The following is a 26,384-nucleotide window of genomic DNA, read 5'->3' as shown; positions in this document are numbered from 1 at the left end:
GTAGAAAAAGTTCTCTTCAAATACAGTTTTGCAAAGGAGTTGTGCAGCTTCTTGTACAGAGGGGTAGAGGAAGTCACCCCTCTTCACCTGAGGCCATCCGAGCATATAGGACCTCCTCCTCCTCCTCCTCCTCATTGTTTTTTGCAAACATCTCTGAAGTAAAAGTTCATACTGGAGACTGTAGGGAAGGTACTGCACCAGGACGACAGTCAGGCTTTTCTGGGGGATATTCCTGGGGCCTCAGCTTTATAAAAATTGAGCATGGGTCTCAATCCCCTGCGGATGCTGTAACTTGCTTTACATTTAGGTCTGTTCTAAAATCCAGGCTCCTCCTGTTCTTTGAACAACCTTCAGGCTACTCCAGTCTTCCCTTGCAGATGGGATGTGAGCACCAGAACCGCACACACGAAGAATGGGTTTAAAGAGTTCATGCTTTGCAACACAGGAGAATGACTACAACTAAGAGGAACAGAAATAGCTATGGTAGGATAGAGCAGACCTGATTTTCTTTTTAAAATGAGGTTTACATCTGTGTAAATCCAGATTTCAGTAGAAGTGAATTATCAGGCCCAAAGTAAGAGGTCTGGCCCAGATTGGACAGCACCTTTTCTACTCAGTAGAAGAAAACTGATGTTTTTTGGTACAAATTATTCTGATAAATGGGGGGAGGGGAAATCTTGAAATAGGGGAGGAGGCTGGGGGGGTGCTTATCTTATTGGTATCTGGATACAGAACTGAACCACCTGATTCAGAGATGCAAAAAAAACAACCACTCATAAAAACAAGCCGGCAACAGTGAGAGCAAATGCATCACAGGCCACTGGGCAGGGGTGGGGAGGGAAGAACCTTCCTTCACTTCCTGTTTCCACCACATGCCAAATAGCGGCTTTAGTGGGAGGAGTTAAATAGTAGAGGCCCTATCTGAGACGGGGTGGGGGGAGCAAAACAGTTGATGGTTGCTAATTGGAAAGCACAGGAAAGAGGCAGGCTCAAAACCGTGAATGGAGCGGCAGGTTAAGTGAGAACTATGAACCCTTGGAGCATGGTTTGTAACCAGCTGTAATTGCTAGGGCTGCTATGCAATTGACCTAAGCCAGTAGCAAGAGCAATATCAGGGCTTCAAATTCTTCCCCCTTGTAATCTCTGATGCTTAGGGTTTAATACGTTGCATAGTTTCAAATCCGACTCTTAAGTGGCTTGTTTTGGCAAACACCATCGGAAGCTTATGGCAGTTAGTTCCAATGAAGCTATTAAAGAGATCAGGCGCTACTGCTAAGAAAATCCATCCATCTGCAAACACTCCCAAGAAATCAAAATTAGGGGTGCACTGATAGAGATTTTTTTGGGTTGATACCGATGGTTGATTTTTAAGGGCTGTATCTGACAATACTGATCCTTTGGGCAGCTTGGAGACCAGTGTCAGGCTGGTAAGTCTGGGGTGGCGGAAGAGGTGGGGGGAGGGAAAGGTTGTGAGAAGGGGCGGGCAGATTGAGGTCCCTGTTATGAGGGAGGGAGTGGGGCAGGGCCAGGCACTGCTCAGCTGGGGCAGGTGTGGGACAGAGGCACGAGCAGCTCGTCTGGGGGAGAAAGGGGGCAGCTCCCACCCTGCACGTACCCTGGGAGGGCACAGGGAGCATGTGTCCCCAGATCTATGCAGGGTGGGGGTGGGCTGCTGCTGCAGCCTGGGGCTGGGGCTGTGCTGGGCTTTTCCTGGCAGGGGGCTGGGCCAGGCTGCACAGTGCTGTGCTGCACTTGTGGTGGGCAGCAGCAGCACTGGGAGCAGAGCTACATGGGGGGGGCTGCAGCCACCCCAAAATTTGCCGTAGCCCCCCCAATCCCCCTCCCAGTGATGCCGCCATGCACCCTGAGCCCAGCGCAGCCCCAGCCCCAGCCTGCAGTGGCAGTCCGCCCCACCCCACACAGATCTGGGGGCACATGGCCCCATGCTCGCTCGGGGTGCATGCAGTGACGGGAGGCACCCCCCTGGGCAAGCCACACTCATGGCTCTGTCCCATGCCCACCCCACTCTGCCGTAGCTTAGCAGTACCTGCGCTAGCCCCTAACTCCACTCCATCCCTCACCACAGGGAGGCCTTGATCTGCCTGCTCCCCCACACCCCTTCCCTTCCCCCACCCCTACACCAGACTTACCAGCCTGATGCTGGTTTCCAAGCTGCTGGGCTGAGCTTCTAGCCCTATGCATGTTGCACAGGGCATTTATCGGCCACATTATCGGCCACATCAAAGCCGATAATGCAAACTAAGCCGATTTCCGATACTTTCAATTTTCTCTATATCAGTGCCGATCCGATATGGGATCGATGCTTCGGTGCACCTCTAATCAAAATTATATCTAATATTACATTCTGTAAAGCTTTTACAATGAGCTTAATGTTGCAAAAGATGCAATGGTAAAGACAGTCTCAGTCCCAAATGACTTACAATCTTTCTTTGTTGCTTTAAAGCTGTTTCAATCACAGGAGGGAGGTAACAAATATTCATCTGAATCCCTAAAGCATGGGTGTCTGATGTCTCTTGAGTCGGGGGGGGGGGGGGGGGGGGCATGTGCCCCCTAACACCAGTCAGCAACTGGGGAAGGGGTGGAGGGAGTCCCCCCGTGGCCTATCTGACTCACCGTAAAAGCATAAAAGCTTCTGGAAGTGGTTGTAGGAGTTTCGGAAGTGGCGCAGGCACTTTTACTGGCGACCCTGCTCCTTGGCCGGCGCTTGCAGTGGGGGCACTAGTGCTCCCGCCTGCCCCCCTGCCTGTCAGCTAAACAGGGAGTACGGCTGGTCAGGAGGTGCACCAGCACTCTCAGGGGGTGCACGTGCACCCCTGTGCACCCCCTACCCGTCGCCCCTGCCCTAAAGTCATATTTGTTTTTATGACGAAAGAGAGTAAGTACTAGTTTATTTTAATTAAAAAACCCATGCAGTTAAAAGTAATATGAATTGAAACTCAAAGTCTCTAAATGCCCATTTAGTTTTTTCCTGAGTCCTTGTTTATTTTTAGATTAAAAGTTGTACTTCAAAGCACCCATTAGCATAAATATAAGTTGTATATTTGAAAATATTAAACTTGAAAAATGTAAAAAAAAAGAAAATCATTCCATGCATTGTTCTGCTTTTTCCTTTTTTTAGGTTTTTTTTTTTTGTAGTGGATAGCTATCTAATTCCAGACAAGTTAGTACCTGATAAAAAGCTTTCCTACTGAAGTATTCTTTAACGAATTCTATGTTTCCAAAATGGGCTGCTTCTATTATAGCCCATTTCCAAATACCCGGTTACTTAAATGTGAGTAGGATAAACCCCTAAATTTTGGCTGGCTAATTCTTTCCCTTTTTGGAGCATGATCCCTGTTCTCAGTAGTCTTCACATTTTCCCAGAAGGGAATGTGACATTGGATGCTGGTGTCCTTATCTGAACCATTTAACTGGACTCAGTCTCCCATTTAGATCAATGCAGACCCCTAGAGATTTCCCCTGGTAGATCAGGGCAGCTGGAAACATATTAGACTTGAAAACAGTGAGCATCAAACTTAATAAAGAATTTTAAAAATACCAACATTTTAAACTAAAAATCTTAAATGTTATTATCAAGTCAGGCTGATATTGTATAAGTCACTGTGTAAATGAAAACATTTTAGAGACTTCATAAGATCTTCACATCTCAGATATAAGATTCATAGCTGGGACTTTAATATAGCCAGAGTCTACAGTAATTATTCAGGTATATTTGAAATGTAAAGCCTACCAGTTTTTGGTCCCCATTTGAATTTGAGTTGGCATTTTAGAGGACTTTGTTTTGGTGCAAACCCCCTAACATATGCCTTCCTTTTAATTTATTCTTTAATGGTTTGATTCTACATTCTTGTTGTTATGTAATAAAGTAAGGGGACCATCCCATGCTTCAACTGTGATAGCTGAGTGGTCAAGACCCTCTCTCAAGGAAGCCAGAGACCTGGGTTTTAGGTTCCCCTCACATAGAAGTTTGAACCAGTATCTCTTACTGACTTCTGATCATAGTGTTACACCATTGCCTGCATTATCTATACCTTTCTCTGATGCTCCTTTTGAAGATTGTAAAGCAGTCTTTAAACTAAACAGTGCGTGGGCAAAGCTGATAGGTGTAGAAGGGCACACAGGTCAAGTTGATGCAGCCCGAAGCAGTAAAAGGGACAAAAATATAAGTGCCTCTATGAAAATGCCAGAAATCTAAAAAATAACATTAGCAAACTAGAATGCCTGGTATTAAATGGTGCATTTGACTTATTAGGCATCTCAGACTTGGCATTGTCTAACCGGGTCTTAAAAAACCTCCAAGGATGGAGATCCCACTGGGTAACCTGCTCCAGTGTTTTACTCTCCTCCTAGCGAGGAAATTCTTTGGACTGCTCACCCAGCTTCTCTGTGGAGCTCTCGGAGGCACTCCTTTCCCTTCAGCTGTTGTCCCCCTTACTGCCGCTCTACCCAGGGTTTTTATAGTCCTGCCCCTTGCGGTCTGCTGACTAGCTGGCCAGGTTCCGCATTTAACCCTTTCCTTACCAGCACTCCGTGCCCAGAAAGTTCTGGCCTTAAAGGGGCGGGCCTGCTTTCTGGTGACAGAGTTAGGATTCCCTGTTACACTTGGCAGCTGGCTCATATTCAGCTTATTGTCCACTGAAACCCCCAGGTCCTTTTCTGCAGAGCTGCTGCCCACCAGTCAGCCCCCAGCCTATACCAGTGCATGGGATTGTTCCATCCTAACTACAGGACTTTAGACTTGTCCTTGTTGAACCTCATGAGATTCCTTTTGGCCAAATCCTCCAATTTGTCTAGGTCACTCTGAATCCTAGTCCTATCATCCAGCATATCTACTACTCCCCTCAGCTTGGTGTCATCCTCAAATTTGCTGAGGGTGCACTCTGTGCCATCTTCCAGGTCATTGATGAAGACATTGAACAAAACCCTGGGGCACTCCATTTGATGCTGGATGCTAACTAGACAGCCATTCATTACCAGCCAGTTTTATATGGCGGATGCTCGACCACCTAGGCGATAGCGATCATTGTCTGCTGGAATTCACAATCCAGTGCAAGGTGGCAAAAGCCTCCAGCAAGGCAGTAGCCCTCGACTTCAGGAGGGCGGACTTTAATGAGGTAAGAAAACTAGTGGGGGAAGCACTGAGGTCCCAGAGCTGGAGGGAGTTGAGTGTCCAGGAGGAGTGATCGCTCCTTAAGGAGATGATCCTCCAAGCTCAAAGGGAAGTAATCCGTACACAAATCAAGGGGGGCAAGAGGGCGCAAAGGTCCCCCATGGCTCACCAAAAGCATCTGGGAATGTCTCCAAACAAAAAAGGAGGTGTACACCTGTTGGAAGGGAGGGGCCATCACAAGAGAGGGCTATACCTCGGTAGCTCAGGAATGTAGGGGGGGCGGTCAGGAAGGCCAAGGCGGAAATGGAGCTGGGACTAGCGACCCAGATCAAGGACAGCAAGAAGTCCTTTTTCAAATACATAGGGGGGCAAAAGAAGGTGCTAAGTAACGTGGGGCCTCTGCAGGACACGCTAGGAAATCTGGTCATCTCACCTGACAGCAAAGCTGACATATTCAACAATGTCTTTGCCTCCGTATTTCTGAGGAGGGACCTGGATATCTCCCCCACTGGCCCCCCCAAGGGCCCTGTGGGTGGCACACCCAGGCCTAGGGTTAATGAGGACCTTGTCAGGGAACTTCTGGAGGGACTAGATGTATTTAAATCTGCAGGTCCTGATGATCTCCACCCCAGAGTGCTGAAGGAACTAGCAGGGGTCATTGCGGGACCTCTGGCACAGCTCTATGAGCACTCATGGTGCTCGGGCAATGTGCTGGAGGACTGGAAAAGGGCCAATGTGGTCCCCATCTTCAAAAAAGGGAGGAAGGAGAACCCAGAAAACTATAAGCCCATGAGTCTTACCTCAGTCCTGGGGAAGCTTTTTGAAAGAATTATCTTGGCACTTGTCCAGGAAGGGCCAGCAGGGGAGGTTATGCTCAGGGGCAACCAGCATGGGTTCATTAGGGGGCAGGTCTTGTCAAACCAACCTGGTGGCCTTCTATGACCAGGTCACCAAGTCCTTGGATGCAGGTGTCGCAGTGGATATAGTCTTTCTGGACTTCAGGAAGGCCTTCAACACAGTTTCTCACCCCATTCTCAGTAAGAAACTAGGAGATAGTGGTGTTGATGCCTACACGGTCAGATGGGTAACAAACTGGCTGGAGGGCCGCACCCAGAGGATGGTGGTGGACGGGTCTTATTCGACCTGGAGGGATGCAGGCGGTGGGGTTCCCCAGGGCTCGGTCCTTGGGCCTGCACTATTCAACGTCTTCATCAGTGACTTGGGCGAGGGGGTAGAAAGGACCCTGTTCAAGTTCGCAGATGGTACTAAGATGTGGGGGGAAGTGGGTATGCTAGTAGGAAGGAACAGGCTGCAAGCGGATCTAGACAGGTTACAGGGGTGGGCCGATGAGAACAGGATGGAGTTCAACACTGACAAGTGCAGAGTAATGCACCTGGAGAGGAAGAACCAGCGGCACACCTACAGGCTGGGGAACTCCCTTCTTGCCAGTGTCAAGACAGAAAAGGATCTTGGAGTCATCATTGATGCCACAATGAACATGGGCCAACAGTGTGGGGACACGGTCAGGAAGGTCAACCATACCTTGTCGTGCATCCACAGATGCATCTCAGGCAGGTCCAAGGAGATGATCCTCCCCCTCTATGCAACACTGGTCAGGCCACAGCTGGAGTACTGTGTCCAGTTCTGGGCGCCACACTTCAGGAGGGATGTGGCCAATATGGAGAGGGTCCAAAGGAGGGCCACCCGCATGATCAGGGGTGAGCAGGGCAGGCCCTACGAGGAGAGGCTGAGGGACCTGAACCTGTTCAGCCTCCAAAAGAGAAGGCAGAGAGGGGATCTAGTGGCAGTCTACAAACTAGTCAAGGGGGACCAGCAGGCATTGGGAGAGTCCCTGTTCCCCCCGAGCACTCCTGGGAGTTACAAGAAACAATGGACACAAGCTAGCGGATATTAATATTTCCTAACCATTTCTTTCTCCATGGGTGGCTGCTCACCTCCTTCCCAAACTGTGCTGGCAGTGTTGCAATTAACAATGGGGTGCTTAGGAAGACTGACACGACACTTCCATCAATAATAAGCAGAAAGGCTTTATTAACTAAACAGCAAGCTATATAGGAAAATGACAGGTAGGCTATTGCAATCTACAAACAAAACAATCTGTAATCAAGTCCAGTATATTTCTAGCTGTAATAGTGGTTTTCTCACCAGCACGGGCAAGGAAGCAGTTCTGATCTTTGCAGCCTCTCACCAGGTGTGGATCCTGTCCCAGTTGCCTGCAGAGGCCTCGGGATTGATTAATAGTGTGGTCGGGGGGTAGAAAGGTAAGAAAGGTTTATTGACTTAACAAAAACACGACTACATGTGGTATACTAAGACAAATAATAACAGACAATAATAATTCACGTCAACAACTTATACTACTTGCTTGCCATCTTGATTCCTCAAGGCAGCTGCTCTCCAGGCTTGACCTTGAGCAGACCTATCTGTAAACCAGTTTTTAACATTGGCTGAGGTCTCCATTTCAGGTGAGAAAGGAGGTGCTTCTTGGATGGGTGAAGGTTCACTGCAGCTTATTTGATCAGGATAGACATTAATTGTACTTTCTGTGACTCTTTTAACTAATGCAGGGCATCCCTTTGGGGTTACTCGTTGGACCTGGCTCAAGATGTAATAAATCCACCCCTGGACCGTGGTGTCTTGGGCTCTCCCCCCAGGTAGTAGCTGGCGGTCTGACAGAGCCATTCTGAGAATAGGTATCGGAGTAGTGATAACTGTGGGTAATTTTCCTCTCAGTGCTTCCGTGGCTTCCAGGGCTGCTGCTGCTGCACACAACAACTGTTCTAAGACAGTATACCTTGCTTCCACCCCTCTCTAGCCTCGGCTCCAGAATCCAAGGGGTTGTTCTTCTGCTTCCGAGGACTCTTTCTGCCATAGGCTCCAGTGTGGTCCTCCTTCCGAGACTCCTGTATGGAGCCAAAGCTCTCCTTTGGGACATCGTGCTGCTAGGGGGGCATGAACAGTTACTGCTTCTTTAAGGGCTCATAAGGCATATTCATGCTTAGGACCCCATTCTCATTTAGTTTTCTTCTTACATAGGTTATACAAGGGATGAGCTAATACACTAACCTTAGGAACATGCATATGCCAAAAAATGAGTGCTCCCAATTGGGCTTGCAGTTCTTTCACGTTAGTGGGAGTCGGGGTCTCTACTATACTTCGCAGCCCTTCAGTTGGCATTGTGGGCCTCACGTTCTGCCATTCTGTTCCTAGAAATTCACACTGGGACCCTACTACTCCTTGGATTTTCCGTTCAAACAGCGTGAATCCGAAGGTACACACTTTTTCTTTTAATGATTCAAAGGCCTTGGCGGCAGCCTCTCTGTCTTGACTGCCCGCTATGATGTCATGTATATACTGCCACATGCATACGTCGGGGTACTTTTCTTGGACCTCATGAACTATTGTAGCTAAAACCCCGTGAGTCAGTGTGGGGCTGTGTATCCACCCCTGGGGCAACATGGTGTAGGTATACTGCTGCCCTATCCACATGAAAGCAAATACTGGCCAGTGACTCTCATGGATGGGAATAGCAAAACACATGTCCTTGATATCGATGGATCCCATCCACGCAGGCCCAAAACACCGGATGCTTTCTGTTAATGCTGGTAGTGATGGGACGGCAGCCGTCAAGGGGTCAGTATTAGCACTCAGAGCTCGAAAGTCAGTAGTCAGTTGCCACCCTCCATTCGGCTTGCGCACTGGCTATACTAGATTGTTATACAGAGAGTGGGTTTGGATAACAGTCCCATCTTTTAACTGCTGGCTTATAATACACTGGATAGGTTGAGTGGCCTCGGGGGGAGTTTGATACTGAGGTCTATGTACTCCTTTCATGGAAGGCAGGGTTAGTGGGATCATGCTACATTGAGTTACAGCTGTTATAGCTGTTTCTTCTAGTTCTCGGTGAGGCACTGTGCACCCAAACTGCCAATTTTCTTGCTCAAGGGCAAACTGCTGTCCTCTAAGTACATTAAGTCCCAGTAAGCTTGGTCCCCTTTTAAGTATTACTGCTGCCGCCATCGCCTTAGACCCATTAGGTAACGCTAAGATTGCTCGGACCAGATGTCCGGGTCGTCTGATGCCTCCAACTCCAATTACTTGATAAGGAGTTCCTTTCTCCCCCTTCCAATCTCTGGAATCTAAAATGCAAATCTGGGCACCTGTGTCTAATAGCATATTGATTGACTTTTCACTTTTATCCAATTGAATCTTTACAGGTATCTGAATTAAGGGGCCAATATTAACTTTAAGTTCTAGTCCCAGGACCGCTACTATACCCATTGTAGCCCCTTTCATTGGAGTTTGGGCTGGCTGGGCTCCCTAGGCCACATAATCGGGGGTGGGGGGGTAAAGGCTGGCAGCCCTGCATGTGCCTGGGAAAATGTTGACAGTTCTGCCCTCAGGGCAGAGAATCCCCCCAGTGACCCTGCTGGTGGTGCAGAAGGCTCTGCTTTTTGGCTTGCTTTTTCACTGCAGTATTTAGCCCACAGTCCTCGCAAAACAGTGGTGGGCAATCCATCAATTTGCACCTTATTGAAACTGGCAGCTTACAAGTCTTTCCACATTTTTGCTCGCAGAGTCTTGGGCCAGCCTTCCCCAGCTTTTTCCAACAATTTGGGGGGGGTCAGGGGTTTGTCTTTTGCTGAGGCCACCACCATGGCCTTGGCAGTTTTTGTCGGCTTAGCCAGCCCTGGCTTCTACAAAAAGCTGCACTAATCTCCGGATTGCATCTCTTACCAGGTGATTCACCGCCTCTGGCTCCAAGGCCAACAGGGCTGAGGTGCACTCTGTTGGTGCTTGTTGGCAAAACCTCCTCCACAACGGTGCTGTCACGACTTCTGCATCTGGTGTACGAGTCCAAACTGCTGCACAAATGAGTTCAGTTAGCGCTAACTGATACAAGCAGTGGACAGCCTCCTCTAAATTGGCCCATGCCTGAGGGGCGGGGCTAAGTTTTTCTTCCATATTCCCATAACTGGCTGCAGTTGCTTGGAGCGCAGCAGAAAATAAAGCAACATTTTCATCACCTCCTGCAAACTGATTTAACTGGAGCTCAGGGCGTAGAATGATTTGTGTGGTTTCAGCCCTACTCACTGAAATTGCGGATGCCCTTTCACTATACATTCGAACTAGCCAGTCTATCACTGGCTCTCCTGGCTTGGACTTATGCTGTTCTTGTATATCTTGAATTTCTGCACGGGTAAAGGAATGTAACTCTGCTCGGGGATTCCCTCCTTGCAGCCCTGAATGGGTTACTACCACAGGGAAGACCTGGCTAGATTCCTCCCTCTGGTAGGGACATACGGGGGTGGTTCAGCACCAGGCTCGTCATCAATCTCCTCCCCTTGATCTTCCCAGAGCTCAGCTTCTGGTTTCTCCCCATAAGGACACTGCCATACCTTGTGGAAGGATGGCTCCATAGCCTGTGCTAACTGCGCCCTCTTCTGGAGGGAAGCGGCCACGCACACGATCATAATTTTTCCTTCCCTCTATTCTAGAGTCTCCAAGCACCTCTGAGCAGCTCGTGCCACCTCGCATGCCACGCTGTTGGAATCTCTCACGTCTTCTAACTCCTTACTCAGTCGGGTGACCTTTTCCTGGAGCTGGGCATTCTCTTCGGCCTCTAACCGCAGGCATGTGGCCAGCAGCCATGACAGGCATCCCTTCTTGGGATTACCCCGGGCAGCAGTAGCAAACCTAGTCCAATGATCGGGTACAGTTTCCGGGTCACTCCAGGGTCACTCAACCTATCTTTTTCCCATCCGGGATTCTCTATCCCCGTCACTTCCTTAAGCAAAGCCACCAATGGGGCCCATGCAACTCCCTCCATTCCTACCTTTCTCTCTGGACCAGAGCCTCTCAATCCTGTTCGTGGCGCCAATTTATGTCCCAGCTGCCTACGGAAGGTTTGGGATTGATTGAGAGTGTGGTCGGGGGGTAGAAAGGTAAGAAAGGTTTATTGACTTAACAAAAACACAACTACACATAGTATACTAAGACAAGTAATGACAGACAATAATAATTCATGTCAGCAACTTATCGGCAGTCCCCTCTGATGCCTGATGTACAACAAGTTTCTCTTTCCACAAAACTCAGCGAAGTCAGGCGTCCCCGATCAGCGCTGTCCGAGAGGTACTGGGAAGGACCCTGGTATTCAGTCTTTGGGCTTCTTGAAATCCACGGGCCCACTGATCCAGGTCAACAGCTAATTAATCCCTTTCACAGAGGTGTATCTTCCTTCTGAATGATTTCCATGTGTGCCAGCCAATTTATAATTTCTGAGCTGTGCTGATAAGTTACAGCCATTCAGATTCTTTTTATTTCAACTGTCCTTAGACTGACCAATAGCAGTACAAGCCTTGCATTCCTTTGATAAGGTTAATTTTAACTATGCCACAGGGCCTTACTACTTCAAGGCTTTGCTAAATTTACTAGGCCTTACTTTATACAAGGCCTTACTACATCTTAAACTTTAATTAGGCTCTTAGCAACAACATATAGCTTAATATTTGAACAAATGACAAAAACACACTTGGTCTAATCTTCATAGAGCCTGCAGCAAGCACCTTTATCACACAGACATAATTTTCAGCTGTCACCTATCCATCACCGAGGGTGGTCAGCTGGGCGCAGGTTATGATGGATCAGGGTGGTGTTTCCCTTCTGAGATGAGCGCCCCTTGCTGCCAGCTCCATCCTTCTCTTAGTCTGATTCTTCAAAGCATATTTTTTCTGATGGGTTGAAGGTCAGGGTACAGACAAAGTTGACAATGTGGAGATCATTGTTCTTTGGTTTTGGAGTAAATGTTAGCCTTTTGGATCCATCTCTGGTTGTTGTGGGTGAAACTGACATGGACAAAATCCCTTGATCACTCTGGAGGTTTGTCATTTGCTTAACTATAGTGTGGCTTGATTGCTCGAGCCTAACACCCTAAACCAGAGGTATACTACTTGATTTAATTGCAGGAGGACTTGATTACTTGACTTGAGCACCTTAGACCTTGAATTGTAAGGCACTGTATAGGTTGTTGTGATAACAGGGTGGAACCCAAAATATTTTCCAACTGGTACAGACACCTAGATTGGTGATGGATCTGATAACAAGGAAGAGGCAATCACAGTGAAAGGGGAACTTATTCATAATCAATTTAGAGTAGTTGGGCATGGGATGTACTTGGTACAAAGTCTGAGATGAGATTAACTGTATTGTTATGTTTCAGGTGGTCCCAGCCATGAATTTACATTCTTGTACAAAAGAGCACAAGATATTATAATTTAGTCATTTGAATACTGCACATAGGCCCAGACAAGTTTGGTGTCCAGCAGGCAGGTGCAGTAGTCTGGGAGCTGATCTTGCCTGTGAAACTGACATGAAAAAAGCCTTGAGCACTTCAGCCTCTTTGCATCCTCTGTCATAAGGTTGCCTCTCCCATTCAGTCAGGGACCCTTCTTGTTACCCTTCACATCCCTTGTGCGCTGCGACTCCACATGCACTTTGGCCTTCCTAATTTCATCCTTGCATGCCCGAGCAATGCTCTTATACTCCTCCCTAGTTGTTTGTCCAAGTGTCCACTTCTTATAAGCTTCCTTTTTCTGATTTAATTTACTGAAGAATTCCTGGCTAAGCCAAGCTGGTCTTCTGCCATATTTGCTAGTCTTGCTGCACATCGGAATGATTAGTTTCTGCGCTCTCAGTAAGGCTTCATTAAAGTACAGCCAGCTCTCCTGGACTCCTCTCCCCCTCAGACTCTTCCCAGGGGATCCTGCCCATGAGTTCCATGAGGGAGTCAAAATCTGCTTTTCTGAAGTCCAGGGTCCTTACTCTACTGCTCTCCATCCTTTTCTCTGGATCCTGAACTCAATCATCTCATGGTTGCTGCTGTCCAACTTACCATCCATTACTATATTCCCCACCAATTCTTCCCTGTTTGTAAACAGCAGATCAAGAAGAACATGGCCCCTAGTTGGCCGCTCTAGCTCTTGCACCAGGAAGTTGTCCCCAACACTCTCCAAAAACTTCCTGGATTGCCTGCACACTGCTGTATTGCCCTCCCAGCAGATGTCCGGGTGATTGAAGTCCCCCATGAGAACCATGGATTGCAACTGGGAAATTTCCATTAGCTGTTTGAAGAAAGCCTCATCCACTGTATCCTCCTGCTCTGGTGGTCTATAGTAGACCCTCAGCATGACATCATCCTTGTTGCTCTTCCCTCTGACACTAACCTAGAGATTTTCAACAAGCCTCTCTCCAGTTTCATGCTGGCGCTCTGAGCAATCATGTGGCTCTTTTATATACAGTGTGATGACTCCTCCTCCTCTTCTCCCCTGCCTGTCCTTTCTGAACAGTTTATATTCATCCATGAAGTGCTCCCGTCATGCAGGCTATCCCACCGAGTCTCTGCCATTCCAATCATGTCATAGTTCTGTGACTGTGCAAGAATTTCCAATTCTTCCTGCTTGTTTCCCAAGCTCCATCCATGCGTGCACAGGCAGCTAAGGTAGCTAGTTGATTTCCCTGATTTCCTAGGAAGTATGAGAACACCTCCCCTGGTGCCCCCTCCTACTTGCTCTTCCTCCAGCTCACCCACTTCCCCACTTATTTCAGGGCTTTGGTCTCCATCCCCAGATAACCTAGTTTAAAGCCCTTCTCACTAGGTTAGTGAGCCTGTCTGTAAAGTTGCTCTTCCCTCTCTTTATCAGATGGATCCCATCTCTTCCCAGCAATCCTTGTTCTTGGAACAACTTCCCATGGTCGAAGAAGTCAAAGCCCTGCTGGTGACACCACCTGTGCAGCCAGATATTGATCTGCAGGATGCACCCACTCCTGCCCAGGTCCTTTCCCTTGACTGGAAGGATAAAAGAGAACATGACCTGAGCCCCAGTCCCTTTACCTCTGCACCCAGAGCCCTATAGTCACTTTTCATCTGCTCAGTGTCTCCCCTGACAATATCATTGGTGCCAACATAGATGAGCAGCATGGGGTAGTAGTCAGAGGGCTGGATGCATCTCAGTAATCCCTCCATGACATCTTGGATCTGGGCTCCAGGCAAGCAGCCCACTTTCTGAGACAACTGATCAGGTTGGCAGATAGTTCCGTCTGTCCCCCACAGAAGTGAGTCTCCAAGCACCACCACCCACTGGTTCTTTGCCTTGGTGGCAATTGTCTCAGTCTTTCCCACCTTGGTGAGGACTGGCCTGTCCTCCTTCACCAATGGAATGTGCTTCTCCATCTCTGTTGGTAGGGCTGCATATCTGTTCTCCAGACAAACTGCTGCAAGTAGAGATGAAGATTTCTGCTTGCTGCCAGAGGTCACAAGCTTCCAGCTTCCATCCTCCTGGGAGTCCATGTCCTCTCCCTTCTCTAGCACTGTCCATTGGTGATGTGTAAGGGGCGCACGCGGGTGCACATGCACCCCCCTGCAAAAAGGCTTGCTGCTCGCCACCTCCCCACCTCACTGCTGGTGGTGTCTGTGGGTAGTCCATGATCACCCCTGGCCATGGCGTATGCAGGTGGTTGCCATCCACCTGTCAGTGCTCGCCACCCCACAAGCCCCTCTCCCCACTGCTGCTGACAGCACCACGGGTGCCTGTGGGAGCTCCCTCCTTGCTGCCACCATGCTCCCGCCGCCGACAGTGCCATTGCCACCTGCAGGAACTCGCTGTGCTCCTGCAGCCTCCGGGGGCATATGACATTCATGGCGCTGCCTCTAGCAATTCTTCCTCCACAGTCCCAGAGATCTCCTTCAGCATCGAATCAATGAACTCATGGTGGAGGATGCTTTGGAGCCTCAACACCACTTCCGGTAGCTGGCTTGCCTATTCTTTGAGAGACACCACCAGGAGGCACTACTCACACTGTAGGTACTCCCTGACCTGGCTGTCATTGGAAAGAACCTGCAAGCCACAGTTCCCACAACCCCAAACCTGGACTTGGGTGGAAGCTTCAACCGTGAGTGGTCCTGCCTGGACAGAAACCTCATGGGTGCAAGCAGAGGCATTAGCAGTTGCTCTTACATTGGCCTGTTTACTGCTCATTGGCCCCAAAGGATTCCTTTTTTCCTGCTTCCTCACACCTAGCTGAAATGTTCTCCCCTCAAAAGGCAGGGTGGGGTGGGGCAGCAAGCTGACTTGCAAACTGGCTGCAAACTGCTTATCCTGTTTGCAGACCCTGTTTGTGGGCTTCCTGGTCACCTGCTGGGCCGGGACTGGCTCCACCCCCTCATTAGGGCTTGTCAGGCAGCAATCACTCAGCAGTCACTCAGCTAGCAATACTCCCAGCTTCTCAGAGCACATGCCCCAAACACACACAGCCCACCAGACAAACACTCAGCAAGCCAAAGGCAGAAGCAGCTCTGGATCACTTACCTTCCCTGGGCAGGATCTGGTGCCTGGCTTCTCTTCCTTTTACTCCTCTTGCTCCCAGCAAACTGCCTGCAAACTGCTTACCCTGTTTGCAGCCCCTAGTCATTGACTGCATTAAAAAGGGACTGCTTCTAGAACATCTCCTCTTGAAACCCACAAGAGGAGAAGCAAATCATAGAATCATAGAAGAAGGGTCGGAAGGGACCTTGTAGATCTTCAAGTCTGACCCCCTGCCTGGGCAGGAGGAAAATTGGGCTCAAGTGACCCCAGTCAGATAGGCATCAAGCCGCTTTTTAAAGACCCCCAAGGTAGGAGCCAGCACCACTTCCCTTGGAAGTTGATTCCAGATCCTAGCCACCCTAACTGTGAAGTAGTTCTTACGGATGTCTAATCTAAACCTACTCTCCAACAACTTGTGGCCATTATTCCTTGTTATCCCAGGGGGTGCTGGGGGAAACAAGGTCTCCCCCAAACCCTTCTGGTCCCCCTAGTGAGTTTATAGACGGTCACCAGGTCCCCCTCAGCCTTCTCTTGTGAAGGCTGAACAGGTTCAGGTCCCGTAGCCTCTCATTGTGGGGTCTGCCCTGCTGTCTCCGGATCATGCAGGTGGCCCTCCTCTGGACCCTCTTAATGTTGTCCACATCTCTCTTGAAGTGGGGTTCCCAGAACTGGACACAGTACTCCGGCTGTGGCCTGACCAGTGTTGCGAAGAGGGGGAGGATCACCTCCTTGGACCTACTTGAGATGCACCTCTGGATGCATGATAAGGTCTGGTTAGCCCTGCCGACCGTGACCTTGCATTGTTGGCCCATGATCATCTTGGAGTCAGTGATGACTCCAAGATCTCTTTCTGCCTCCATGCTCTCAAGAAGGGAGTTTCCCATCTTACAAGTGTGCTGCTGGTTACTACTGCCCAAGTGCAGCACCCTGCACTTGTCCGTATTGAAACGCATCCTATTTTTGTTAGCCCACCCCTGCAACCTATCCAGGTTTTTCTGCAGTCTTTCCCTCCCTACTAACGTTCCCACCTCACCCCAAATTTTGGTATCATCAGCAAATTTGAACAGGTTGTTTTTCACCCCATTGTCCAAATCGCTGATAAAGAAATTGAACAGTGCGGGCCCAAGGACCAAGCCCTGGGGGACTCCGCTGCCCACTTCACCCCAGGTTGAATATGACCTGTCCACCACCACCCTCTGAGTACGACCCTTCAGCCAATTTGCAATCCATCTGACTAAGTAGGCATCGATGCCACAGTCGCCTAGTTTTTTAATGAGGATGGGGTGGGAGACAGTGTCACAGGCCTTGCTGAAGTCCAGAAAGACTACATCCACGGTGACACCTGCATCCAATGCTTTTGTGACATGATCGTAAATGGCAATCTGGCTGGTATGACGTGACCTGCCCCTAATGAAACCGTGTAGGTTGCCCTTGAGCATCGTCCCCGATGCCGGCCCATCACAGATGTGCTCCTTGATGACCTTCTCAAAGAGTTTCCCCAGGATTGAGGTAAGACTGACAGGTCTATAGTTGCCCGGGTCCTCCCTCCTCCCTTTCTTAAAGATGGGCACCACATTGGCTATCTTCCAATCGTCTGGCACCCGGCCCGAGCAACACGAGCGCTCGTAAAGCTGTGCCAAGGGCCCTGCAATAACCCCTGCTAGCCCCCTCAACACCCCGGGGTGGAGAGCATCTGGACCTGCTGATTTGAGCACGTCTAGCCCCTCCTGAAGCACTCTAACCCGGTCCTCCTCAACCTTAGGTCTGGAGGCGTTCCCCTCGAGTCGGTCTTGAATCCCGGTGGGGGAGTCCCAGTCCCTGCACAAGAAAACAGAGGTGAAGAATTTGTTAAAGAGGTCTGCCTTCTCCTCTGGCGCAACCACCAGATTGCCCAGCGTATCTTGCAGGGGCCCCACATTTCCCGGTGCCTTCTTCATCCTCCCTATATATTTGAAAAAGGACTTTTTATTATCTTTGATCTTGGACGCTAGTCCTAGCTCTATGTCCACCTTAGCTTTCCTAACAGCCCCCCTACAGGCCGAGCAGTGGAGGTATTCTCCTCTTTGGAGATAGCCCTCTCCTTCCACCGAGTGTACGCCACCTTTTTGGCAACCGGGCATTCCTGGAAGTCCTTGGTGAGCCAGGGAGGCTTTTGGGCACTCTTGCCTCCCTTGCTTCTTGTTGGGATCGTCACCCCTTGGGCCCTGAGTATCGTCTCCTTAAGGAACGACCACTCATTTTGGGCACTGAGTTCCCCTGTCCTCGAGAACCCCAGCGCCTCTCCCACCAATCTTCTCAACTCAAATTTGGCCCTCTTGAATTCTAGGGCTACCACCTTGCTGCATGGCCTTGTCACCCTGCACTGGATGATGAATTCCAGCAAGCGATGATCGCTATCACTCCAACTAGCTTCGAGCATCAAGGACAATAAAAAGTCCTTTTTCAGATATGTGGGGAGCCGGAGGAAAAGCAGGGGCAACATTGGACCCCTGCTGAACCAGATGGGGCAACTGACAACTGATGCCCAGGAAAAAGCCAACCTATTAAATAGGTACTTTGCGTTGGTCTTTCATCAGCCCCATGGGACGCCCATTCCTGCTACGGGACAGGGAAGTCCGGGTGAGGGTGATCTCCTGCCCTCCATTAATGCTGACTTCGTGAAGGAACATCTTGAGAAGCTGGATACCTTCAAGTCAGCTGGCCCTGACAATCTTCACCCCAGGGTACTCAAGGAGCTGGCGAGCATCATAGCCCAAACTCTAGCACGGATCTTTGAAAACTCTTGGCGCTCTGGTGTAGTGCCCGAAGACTGGAAGAAGGCCAATGTGTTGCCTATCTTCAAGAAAGGGAGGAAAGTGGATCTGGCTAACTATAGGCCCATTAGCCTGACTTCTATCCCGGGGAAGATCTTAGAAAAGTTTATTAAAGAGGCCATCCTTAATGGACTGGCCGACGCCAACATCTTAAGGGATAGCCAGCACGGGTTTGTTGCGGGTAGGTCTTGTTTGACCAATCTCATTTCCTTCTACAACCAGGTGACCTATCACCTGGACAAGGGAGAAGAGATTGATGTCATATATCTTGACTTCAAAAAAGCCTTTGATCTGGTATCCCATGATTGCCTCTTGGTGAAACTGGCCAATTGTTGCCTTGGGTCCACCACTATCCACTGGCTGGAAAATTGGCTCCGTGGTCAGACCCAGAGGGTAGTAATTGATGGAAGTCACTCATCGTGGTGTCCTGTGACCAGTGGGGTCCCCCAAGGCTCTGTCCTTGGACCCATACTGTTCAACATCTTCATTAATGATGTGGACACTGGAGTCAGAAGCGGACTGGCCAAGTTCGCCGATGACACCAAACTTTGGGGCAAAGCATCCACACCAGAAGACAGGTGGGTGATCCAGGCTGACCTGGACAGGCTCAGCAAGTGGGCGGACGAGAATCTGATGGTGTTCAACGCCGATAAATGCAAGGTTCTCCACCTTGGGAAGAAAAACCACAGCATCCTTATAGGCTCGGCAGTGCTATGCTGGCTAGCACTATGGAAGAAAGAGACTTGGGGGTCATCATTGACCACAAGATGAACATGAGCCTGCAGTGCGATGCTGCGGCTAGTAAAGTGACCAAAACGCTGGCTTTCATCCATAGATGCTTCTCAAGCAAATCCTGGGATGTCATTCTCCCCTTGTACTCGGCCTTGGTGAGGCCGCAGCTGAGTACTGCGTCCAGTTTTGGGCTCCACAATTCAAAAAGGATGTGGAGAAGCTTGAGAGAGTCCAGAGAAGAGCCACACACATGATCAGAGGTCAGGGAAGCAGACCCTATGATGACAGGCTGAGAGCCCTAGGGCTCTTTAGCCTGGAAAAGCGCAGGCTCAGGGGTGATCTGATGGCCACCTATAAGTTTATCAGGGGTGACCACCAGTATCTGGGGGAATGTTTGTTCACCAGAGCGCCCCAAGGGATGATGACTAGGTCGAACGGTCATAAACTACTACAAGACCGTTTCAGGCTGGACATAAGGAAGAATTTCTTTACTGTCCGAGCCCCCAAGGTCTGGAACAGCCTGCCACCAGAGGTGGTTCAAGCGCCTACATTGAACACCTTCAAGAGCAAATTGGATGCTTATCTTGCTGGGATCCTATGACCCCAGCTGACTTCCTGCCCTTTGGGCAGGGAGCTGGACTCGATGATCTTCCGAGGTCCCTTCCAGCCCTAATGTCTATGAAATCTATGAAAAAAGGTGGTCAAGGACCTGGAGCCCCCTGACCAGATCATCATCGCCTGTGGCCAGGACCAGGTCCAACAGGGCATTTCCTCTGGTGGGACTGTGCACTCCTGGGTTAAGTGGAGGCTCTGTATCTCGGCCAGGAACCTCCTGGAACGGTCCGACGTGGCTGACTACTCCTCCCAGCAGATGTCCGGGTAATTTAGATCACCCATGACAACTACATCCCTTGCCTTTAGTGCCTCTGCAAGCTGGCCCGAAAATTCCCGGTCCAGCTCCTCCCCTTGGCTGCGGGGTCTGTAGTAGACTCCCACCGTTAAATCCCTCTCCCCACGACCCCCTTGTATCTTGACCCAGAGCACTTCAGCTTGCCCCTCCTCTGACCCCATTTTGCTGGCAGAGGATGTGTATTGCTCTTTGACAATGTGTATTGCTCTTTGACAATTCTAGACCTATAGACCTAAACCTGAGTAACACACAGGACCTAGTTCTAGAGGTATCTATTGGTAAGCCACTCTATAATAGCAACCATAATGCAATCACATTCGGCATTCTAAAGCAGGGGTTTTCAACCTTTTTAGGTCAGTGTATCCCCAGCAGCAGGACACCGAGCTGGGGGTGGGAAGGGGGTGGCACATGACCAGATGCCAAGTGGGTGGGGGTGGGGGCGGGGCTGGCACGTGGCTGAACGTGGAGCTGCAACAGCCACCACATGCAACCTTCCCCCACTCCCCGCGTCCAGCCAGTCAGGTAGTGCCTGTGCGGGATGCTGCATGGTGGTGCTCCGTCCCCAGCCGCACATACCCCCTAGGGCTTTTTCAAGTACCCCCAGGGATACACGTACCCCTGGCTGACAACCCCTGTTCTACAGGAAGAGAACAAGACAAAAAAGTCCATCACACTGATATACAACTTTAGAGAAGGGAAATTACACAAAAATGAGGAAGTTAGTTAGAAGTTAAAAGGAGCAGTGTAAAACATAAAGGGACCTGCAGGCAGCTTGGAAGCTGTTTCAAAATACCGTATTAGAGGCACAGAAAAAGCATATACTACAAATCAAAAAAATGTACCAAGCAGACCATTAAAACCCTTGCCTGGTTTAATAGCAGAATTAAGGGAGCCATTCAAGGCAAAAAGACATTCTTCAAAAAAATGGAAGGCATGCCCAAATTAGGAAAACCAGGAAGCTCAAAAACTCTGGCTGATCTAGTGTAAAAGCAGAATAAGACACACAAAAAGTAATTTGGGAGTATAGTATAAGATGCTGAAGTTAATATATTTTTTAAAATACACTGGAAGTAGGAAGTGAGCTGGAGAATCAGTAGGACCATTAGATGACCAGGACATAAAAGATGCACTCAGGGATGATAAGGCCATAGCAGAAAAGCTAAATGAATTCTTTGTACCTGTGTTTACTACAGAAGATATTGGGGAAATTCCCATGTCAGATGAATCCTTCCCAGTAGATAGGTCTGAAGAGTTAGATCACATTGTAGTGACAACAGAAGAAGTTACCCAGAGAGGCTGTGGAATCTCCATCCTTGGAGATGTTTAAGACTTGCCTAGGCAAAGCCTTGGCTGGAATGATATAGTTGGGGATGTTCCTGGTTTGAACAGGGGGTTGGACTATATGACCTCCTGAGGTACTTTCCAACCCTAATTTTATATGATTTATAATTTTTCTATGATTCTAAGTTTTAGAACAAATTAATAAAGTAGCAATAATTGTGCCTTGGTTGTACCTCATGGGCTACGATACTGCCACTGTGCAAAGCTAGTAAGTCACCAGGACCAGATGCCATGCACCCAAGACTTCTGTAGGAACTCAAAGGAGAAATTGCAGAACTATTGGCAATAGAGCATAACCTATACTTGCAAATGACCTCTGTAACAGAGGATTGGCAGGTTGTCAACATAACATGAATCTTCTAAAAAAAGCTCTGGAGGTGATCCTGGAAATTACAGACCAGTGAGTTTCACTTCCACACCTGGAAAGTTGGTAAAACCTATAATAAAGAATAAAATCAGCAATCACACAGACAAATATGATCTACTGGGAGGGCATGGTTTTCGTAAATTAAAATCCTGCTTCATCAATCTGCTGGATTTCTTTGAGGGTCTTAACAAGCATGTGGATAAGAGAGATCCAGTTGACATAATATTTTTGGACTTTCAAAAAGGTTTCAACAAAGCCCCGTACCACAGGTTTATTTAAAAAAAAAACAACAAAAACCTGCATTGCCATGGGATTGGAGGAAGGGTTCTTTTGTGGACTGAGAGCTGGTTAAAATATAAGAAATGAAGGGTAGCGCTAAATGGACATTTTTCAGGATGGAGGGAGGTAAAAAATGGGGCCATACAGGAATCTGTGCAGGGTCCTATTGTATTCAAGATTTTCATCAACCATGTGGAAATGGGGGTGCATAGTGAAATCCCCAAGTTTTCACATAATGTTAAATAGTTCTGGGAAGTCAAGTCCCAAGCTGAAGGAAAGGAGCTGCAGAAAAATCTTAACTAGTTGAGTGAGCGAGCAGAAAAATAGTAGATGAACTACAGTGTTAACAAGTGCAAGGTAATGCACCTGGGGAAAAGTAACCTCATCTATACATCCACAATGCTGGGTTCTGAACTAGCTGTTACAACTCAGGAAACAGACTGTGGAGTCATTACGTATAGTTCTCTAAAAACATCAGCTCAATGTACAGCAGTGACCAAAAAATCCAATAATTTTTTTTCATGAAAAAGGGAATTGAAAACAAAACAAAGAGCATCATCATGCCATTATACAAATTCATGGTGTGCACACATCTTGAATACTGTGTGTAGTTTTTGTCTCTGTATCTAAAAACGATGTAGTAGAATTTGAAAAGGCACAGGAAAGGGCAACCAAAATTACCAGGTGTATGGAGCAGTTACCATACCAGGAGAGACTAACAAGGCTAGGAATCTTGAGTTTGGAAAGGAGAGGTCTGAGGAGGAGATATGATAGAGGTCTATAAAATCATGAAGGGTGAGGACCAAGTTAACAGGGGACTGTTGTTCATCAAGTCCCAAAAAACTAGAAGTATGAGTACCTGCTGATATTAATAGGAGACAGATTTAAAACTAGCAAGAAAAAGGTAAGAAAACAGACGACACAAATTTATGGATGATAGATCTGTTGAACTGCTGTTGAACAGAATGGTTGGAGATATTTTTTCTGGTATCTCTAAACTAATAATGGTAGATGCCAAGTAGATCAATTTAGTTCAATGCTCTCCATCTAGCATCTACCCCAGCCACTGTTGGAGACAGGCCTGTTTGTTATACAACAGGGAGCTGTAGCTTAAGCCAGGGGTGGGCAAAATAAGGCCTGCAGGCTGAATCTGACCTGCCAGGCAGTTCTATTGAGCCTGCCAGGCCCCTCCATAACCCATAAGAATTATCCCAGGCCAATGCCTCCATGCAGGAGGTGCAGCTAAGCAACCAACCCCTAACCCAGCCTGGCCTGACCCACCCCAGCCCCAAGGTAGGGGGCAATAGAGAGAAGAAGCTTCTGCCTGGAAAGACTTTTGCCTGGAGACCCCATGGCTGTTTCCCAGCTCTCCCTTCCTATGAGAGTGGAAATTTGGGTAAGGATGGCAGTGGACTAGGGGCCAGGGCCTCACATAGGGGGTATGGGGGCCATGAGTGCGGGGAGCCGTGTGCTATGGGGCTGAGCTGGCCCCATATGGTACCACCATGTGTGGCCAGGGACTCGGGTGAGAGCATGGGAGCTGCATGCTATGGGACTGGGCAAGGCCTGCCCCACACACTGCTACCATGTGTGGCTGAGGACTGGGGTGGAAGCACAAGGAACTGCATGTTATGAGGCCCCACATGCTGCCACCATGTGGGGCGGGGAACTCAGGTGGGAGCATGGGAGCTGCGTGCTATGGGGCTGGGCAGGGCTGGCTCTGCATGCTGCCACATCTTGTGGCCATGGACTCGGGCAGAAGCATGGGGCCATTTGGGCCTGGCCCCACATGCTGCTGCAACTGAGGACTTGGGTGGTAGCGTAGGAAGCTGCGCACTATGGGGTCAGGCAGGGCTGGCCTGCTTGCTGCCACGACTCATGGCTCCAGGGACTCATACACTCTGGGGACCACAAGAACCAACCCCCACACCCTCACCTCCCCCACCCCCGCACACACCCTCCTACAGCTCCCACACATCCCCCACCTCCTACCATATCCATCCCCCCACCCCCCACACACTCCATCCACCATACCCACTCCCCAACCACACACTTCTCCAACCCCCCCCACATACACCCACTTACCCCCACACACAATATATGAGTAAGACTATTTTGAGCTATTATGCAATCACCTCTATATACACTACACAAACACACATAAATCACCAAATATTTTAAAAAATAAACTGAAAATATGTTATAGTAGATGTTTGATTTTTTAGTATATGATTTATTTTTTTTCCAGTTCCAAGATGAGAAACCCCACCTCATCCCAAAAGAAGTATGTCCAGGGCAAGGGGAGGGACTTCAGCTGACAAAGGTGTAGCAAGAAACCTTTTTTTTGCCTGCCCCTTCCCCCGCTCCAATGTGAATGAAGCCCCTCCATATGGCAAAAGCCCCTTTTGCAGTATTTGCCCCCTTTTGGGGATGATTTCTCTTTTCTACCTTTTCTTCCTTCCTCCTTCTTCTTCTTTTATTGTATTATTATTATTTTTATAGAATATAAGGTGTACTTATAATTAAAATATAGTTTGTAGATGCTTTTATGGGTATAAAATAGTATTCTGCATCAGTATGTTCCCCTCACCCCTCATTGTATTTGGCCTATTTGTTGTATGTGCCATGGCATTTCACTCTTTTATGTTTTATATTCTATGCTTTCTAACTTTGTAACAAATGTACGTTAAGTTTGAAAGTAAGTTGTACCATGTAACAATGTTAGCAAGGGTGGGAAGTGAACCCCAGCTTCTCTGTATTGAGTGGGTCCCTAAATGAATCTTGATAGATTGCATAACATAGTAGCTAGCCAGGATAACAAATTAATGAGTGGCAATTAACACCTACGAAACCACAGACTAATGAGAGGAAAGGATCAATACAGAGCCAGGAACTCCCTGAAACTTCACTGTTAAAGGTACAGAAGCCCCGGTTTGAACTAATCAATGCCGAAGACCAACTCTTGGGACTGAATACCCCCCTGATCAACCACCCCCAGAGCCCTATTCATCATGGCAGTGAATTAATCAAACGTCAGCAACTGACTCCCAAGACTGCACTTACCTGCAGATGTGACCCCCTGGAGCTGACAGCTGCCATGCAGCAACCACCAAGGGGAATGTTCCATGAGGTCAATGACTCCTGGATTGGGTAAGCCCAAAAATTGGGGAGTCACCGAAGTCTGCCAGAGAGGGATAAAAGGCAGTGAAGAATGACCTCCAATGGCGCCCTCTTTGACCTGACCAGCACCCTGCCTGCCCAGCCAGAAGGACCAGCCAGCAAAACCCCTTCTGAAGCAACATTGCACTGAAAGAAGCCTTGACTGGCCATCGATGGCAGACTCCAGCACTCGGGGACAGGTATACCTTGACACCAGTGCTCAGTGTTCATAGCTAGCTACTCTGTGTGTGTGTGTGTGTGTGTGTGTGTGTGTGTGTGTGTGTGTGTGTGTGTTTGAGGGGATCAGCCCCAAGGTTTATGATCTGACTTTTGCATCCGTGTAATAAACTAGAATTTTATGATGATCCTGCGAGTTGGTTCTTTGTAGCCAACAAAGGTCAGGGGTTAGGGGCAGGACCCTACAGTGAATGGGACCCTGGCTGGGCCAGGTCATGGGACAGTTGAAGCCTGGTGGCTCTTTCAGGGGCATGGCACAGTTTGGCACTGGGAAGCCAAGGGGCGGGGACATACGCCCCCGCCCAATCTTTGCACAGGGCAAGGGCAGGCTGCACCTGTGAGCTGGGCTATGCCTGCTCCCTGCCTCCACACCTTGCTGCTGCCTTCAAAAGCAGCAGGGTGTGGTGCCATGCGAGTCCCACCACTGCAGCAAGGCACATGGCACTGCGCCGCACTGCTGTCAAAGCAGTGGTAGCGAGGTGTGGAGGCTGGGAGCAATCTCAGCCCAGCATGCAGCTGCAGCCCATCTTTGCCCAGTGCAAAGATTGGGAGGGGGGCACATGTCCCCACCCTTGGCTCCCTGGTGCCATGCCTGTGGAGGAGCCACTGCGCTCCAATTGTCCCATGACCCAGCCCAGGCCAGGTCATGGGGCAATCAGAGCCCAGCAGCTCATCCAGGGGTGCAGCGCAGGGGAACCAAGTGGAGGATCATGCCCCCCCCTCTTCTGGCTCCCTTGCAGTGCATGTAGAGGTGGGAGCTGCCAGCCCATGCCCCTGGAGGAGCCACTGGGCTCTGATTACCACACAACCATGCCTGGCCTGAGTGCAGCCTGGTGCAGCCCCAGCCCCACTCTGTCCCCATGGCTCTTCCCCCTCCCCTTGCCTCTTCCTCTGTAGACTTTCTTGTGGGGAGTGGGGGACCACATGCATACACACACTCAGCCCTCCCCCAAAAAATACCATGTTCTCCCTCTGCCTATGCCCCATACACTATTTCTGGCCCCTCACTGGGCCAATGGATCCTTCTTGTCCC

At 49.1% G+C, this 26,384-nt stretch overlaps 1 long non-coding RNA gene and 1 pseudogene across 2 annotated transcripts; one reads left to right on the top strand and one right to left on the bottom strand.

The window, feature by feature from the left end:
- The first annotated feature begins 392 nt into the window (after positions 1 to 392).
- On the top strand, positions 393 to 25,479 carry LOC109281121 (uncharacterized). 2 transcript variants are annotated; one of them, XR_002087676.2, is made up of 3 exons: positions 393 to 483; positions 8,363 to 8,423; positions 24,204 to 25,479. It is a non-coding gene; the product is annotated as an uncharacterized LOC109281121 (long non-coding RNA). The 2 variants fall into 2 exon arrangements; XR_009456126.1 differs by lacking the exon at positions 24,204 to 25,479 and adding an exon at positions 9,893 to 10,178.
- On the bottom strand, positions 21,407 to 21,516 carry LOC132244570 (U4 spliceosomal RNA; annotated as a pseudogene).
- Positions 25,480 to 26,384: the final 905 nt, after the last annotated feature.

Source organism: Alligator mississippiensis, chromosome 12, assembly GCF_030867095.1.
Source record: "Alligator mississippiensis isolate rAllMis1 chromosome 12, rAllMis1, whole genome shotgun sequence".
Lineage (NCBI taxonomy): Eukaryota > Metazoa > Chordata > Crocodylia > Alligatoridae > Alligator > Alligator mississippiensis.
This window is presented reverse-complemented; position numbering and strand designations above follow the sequence as displayed.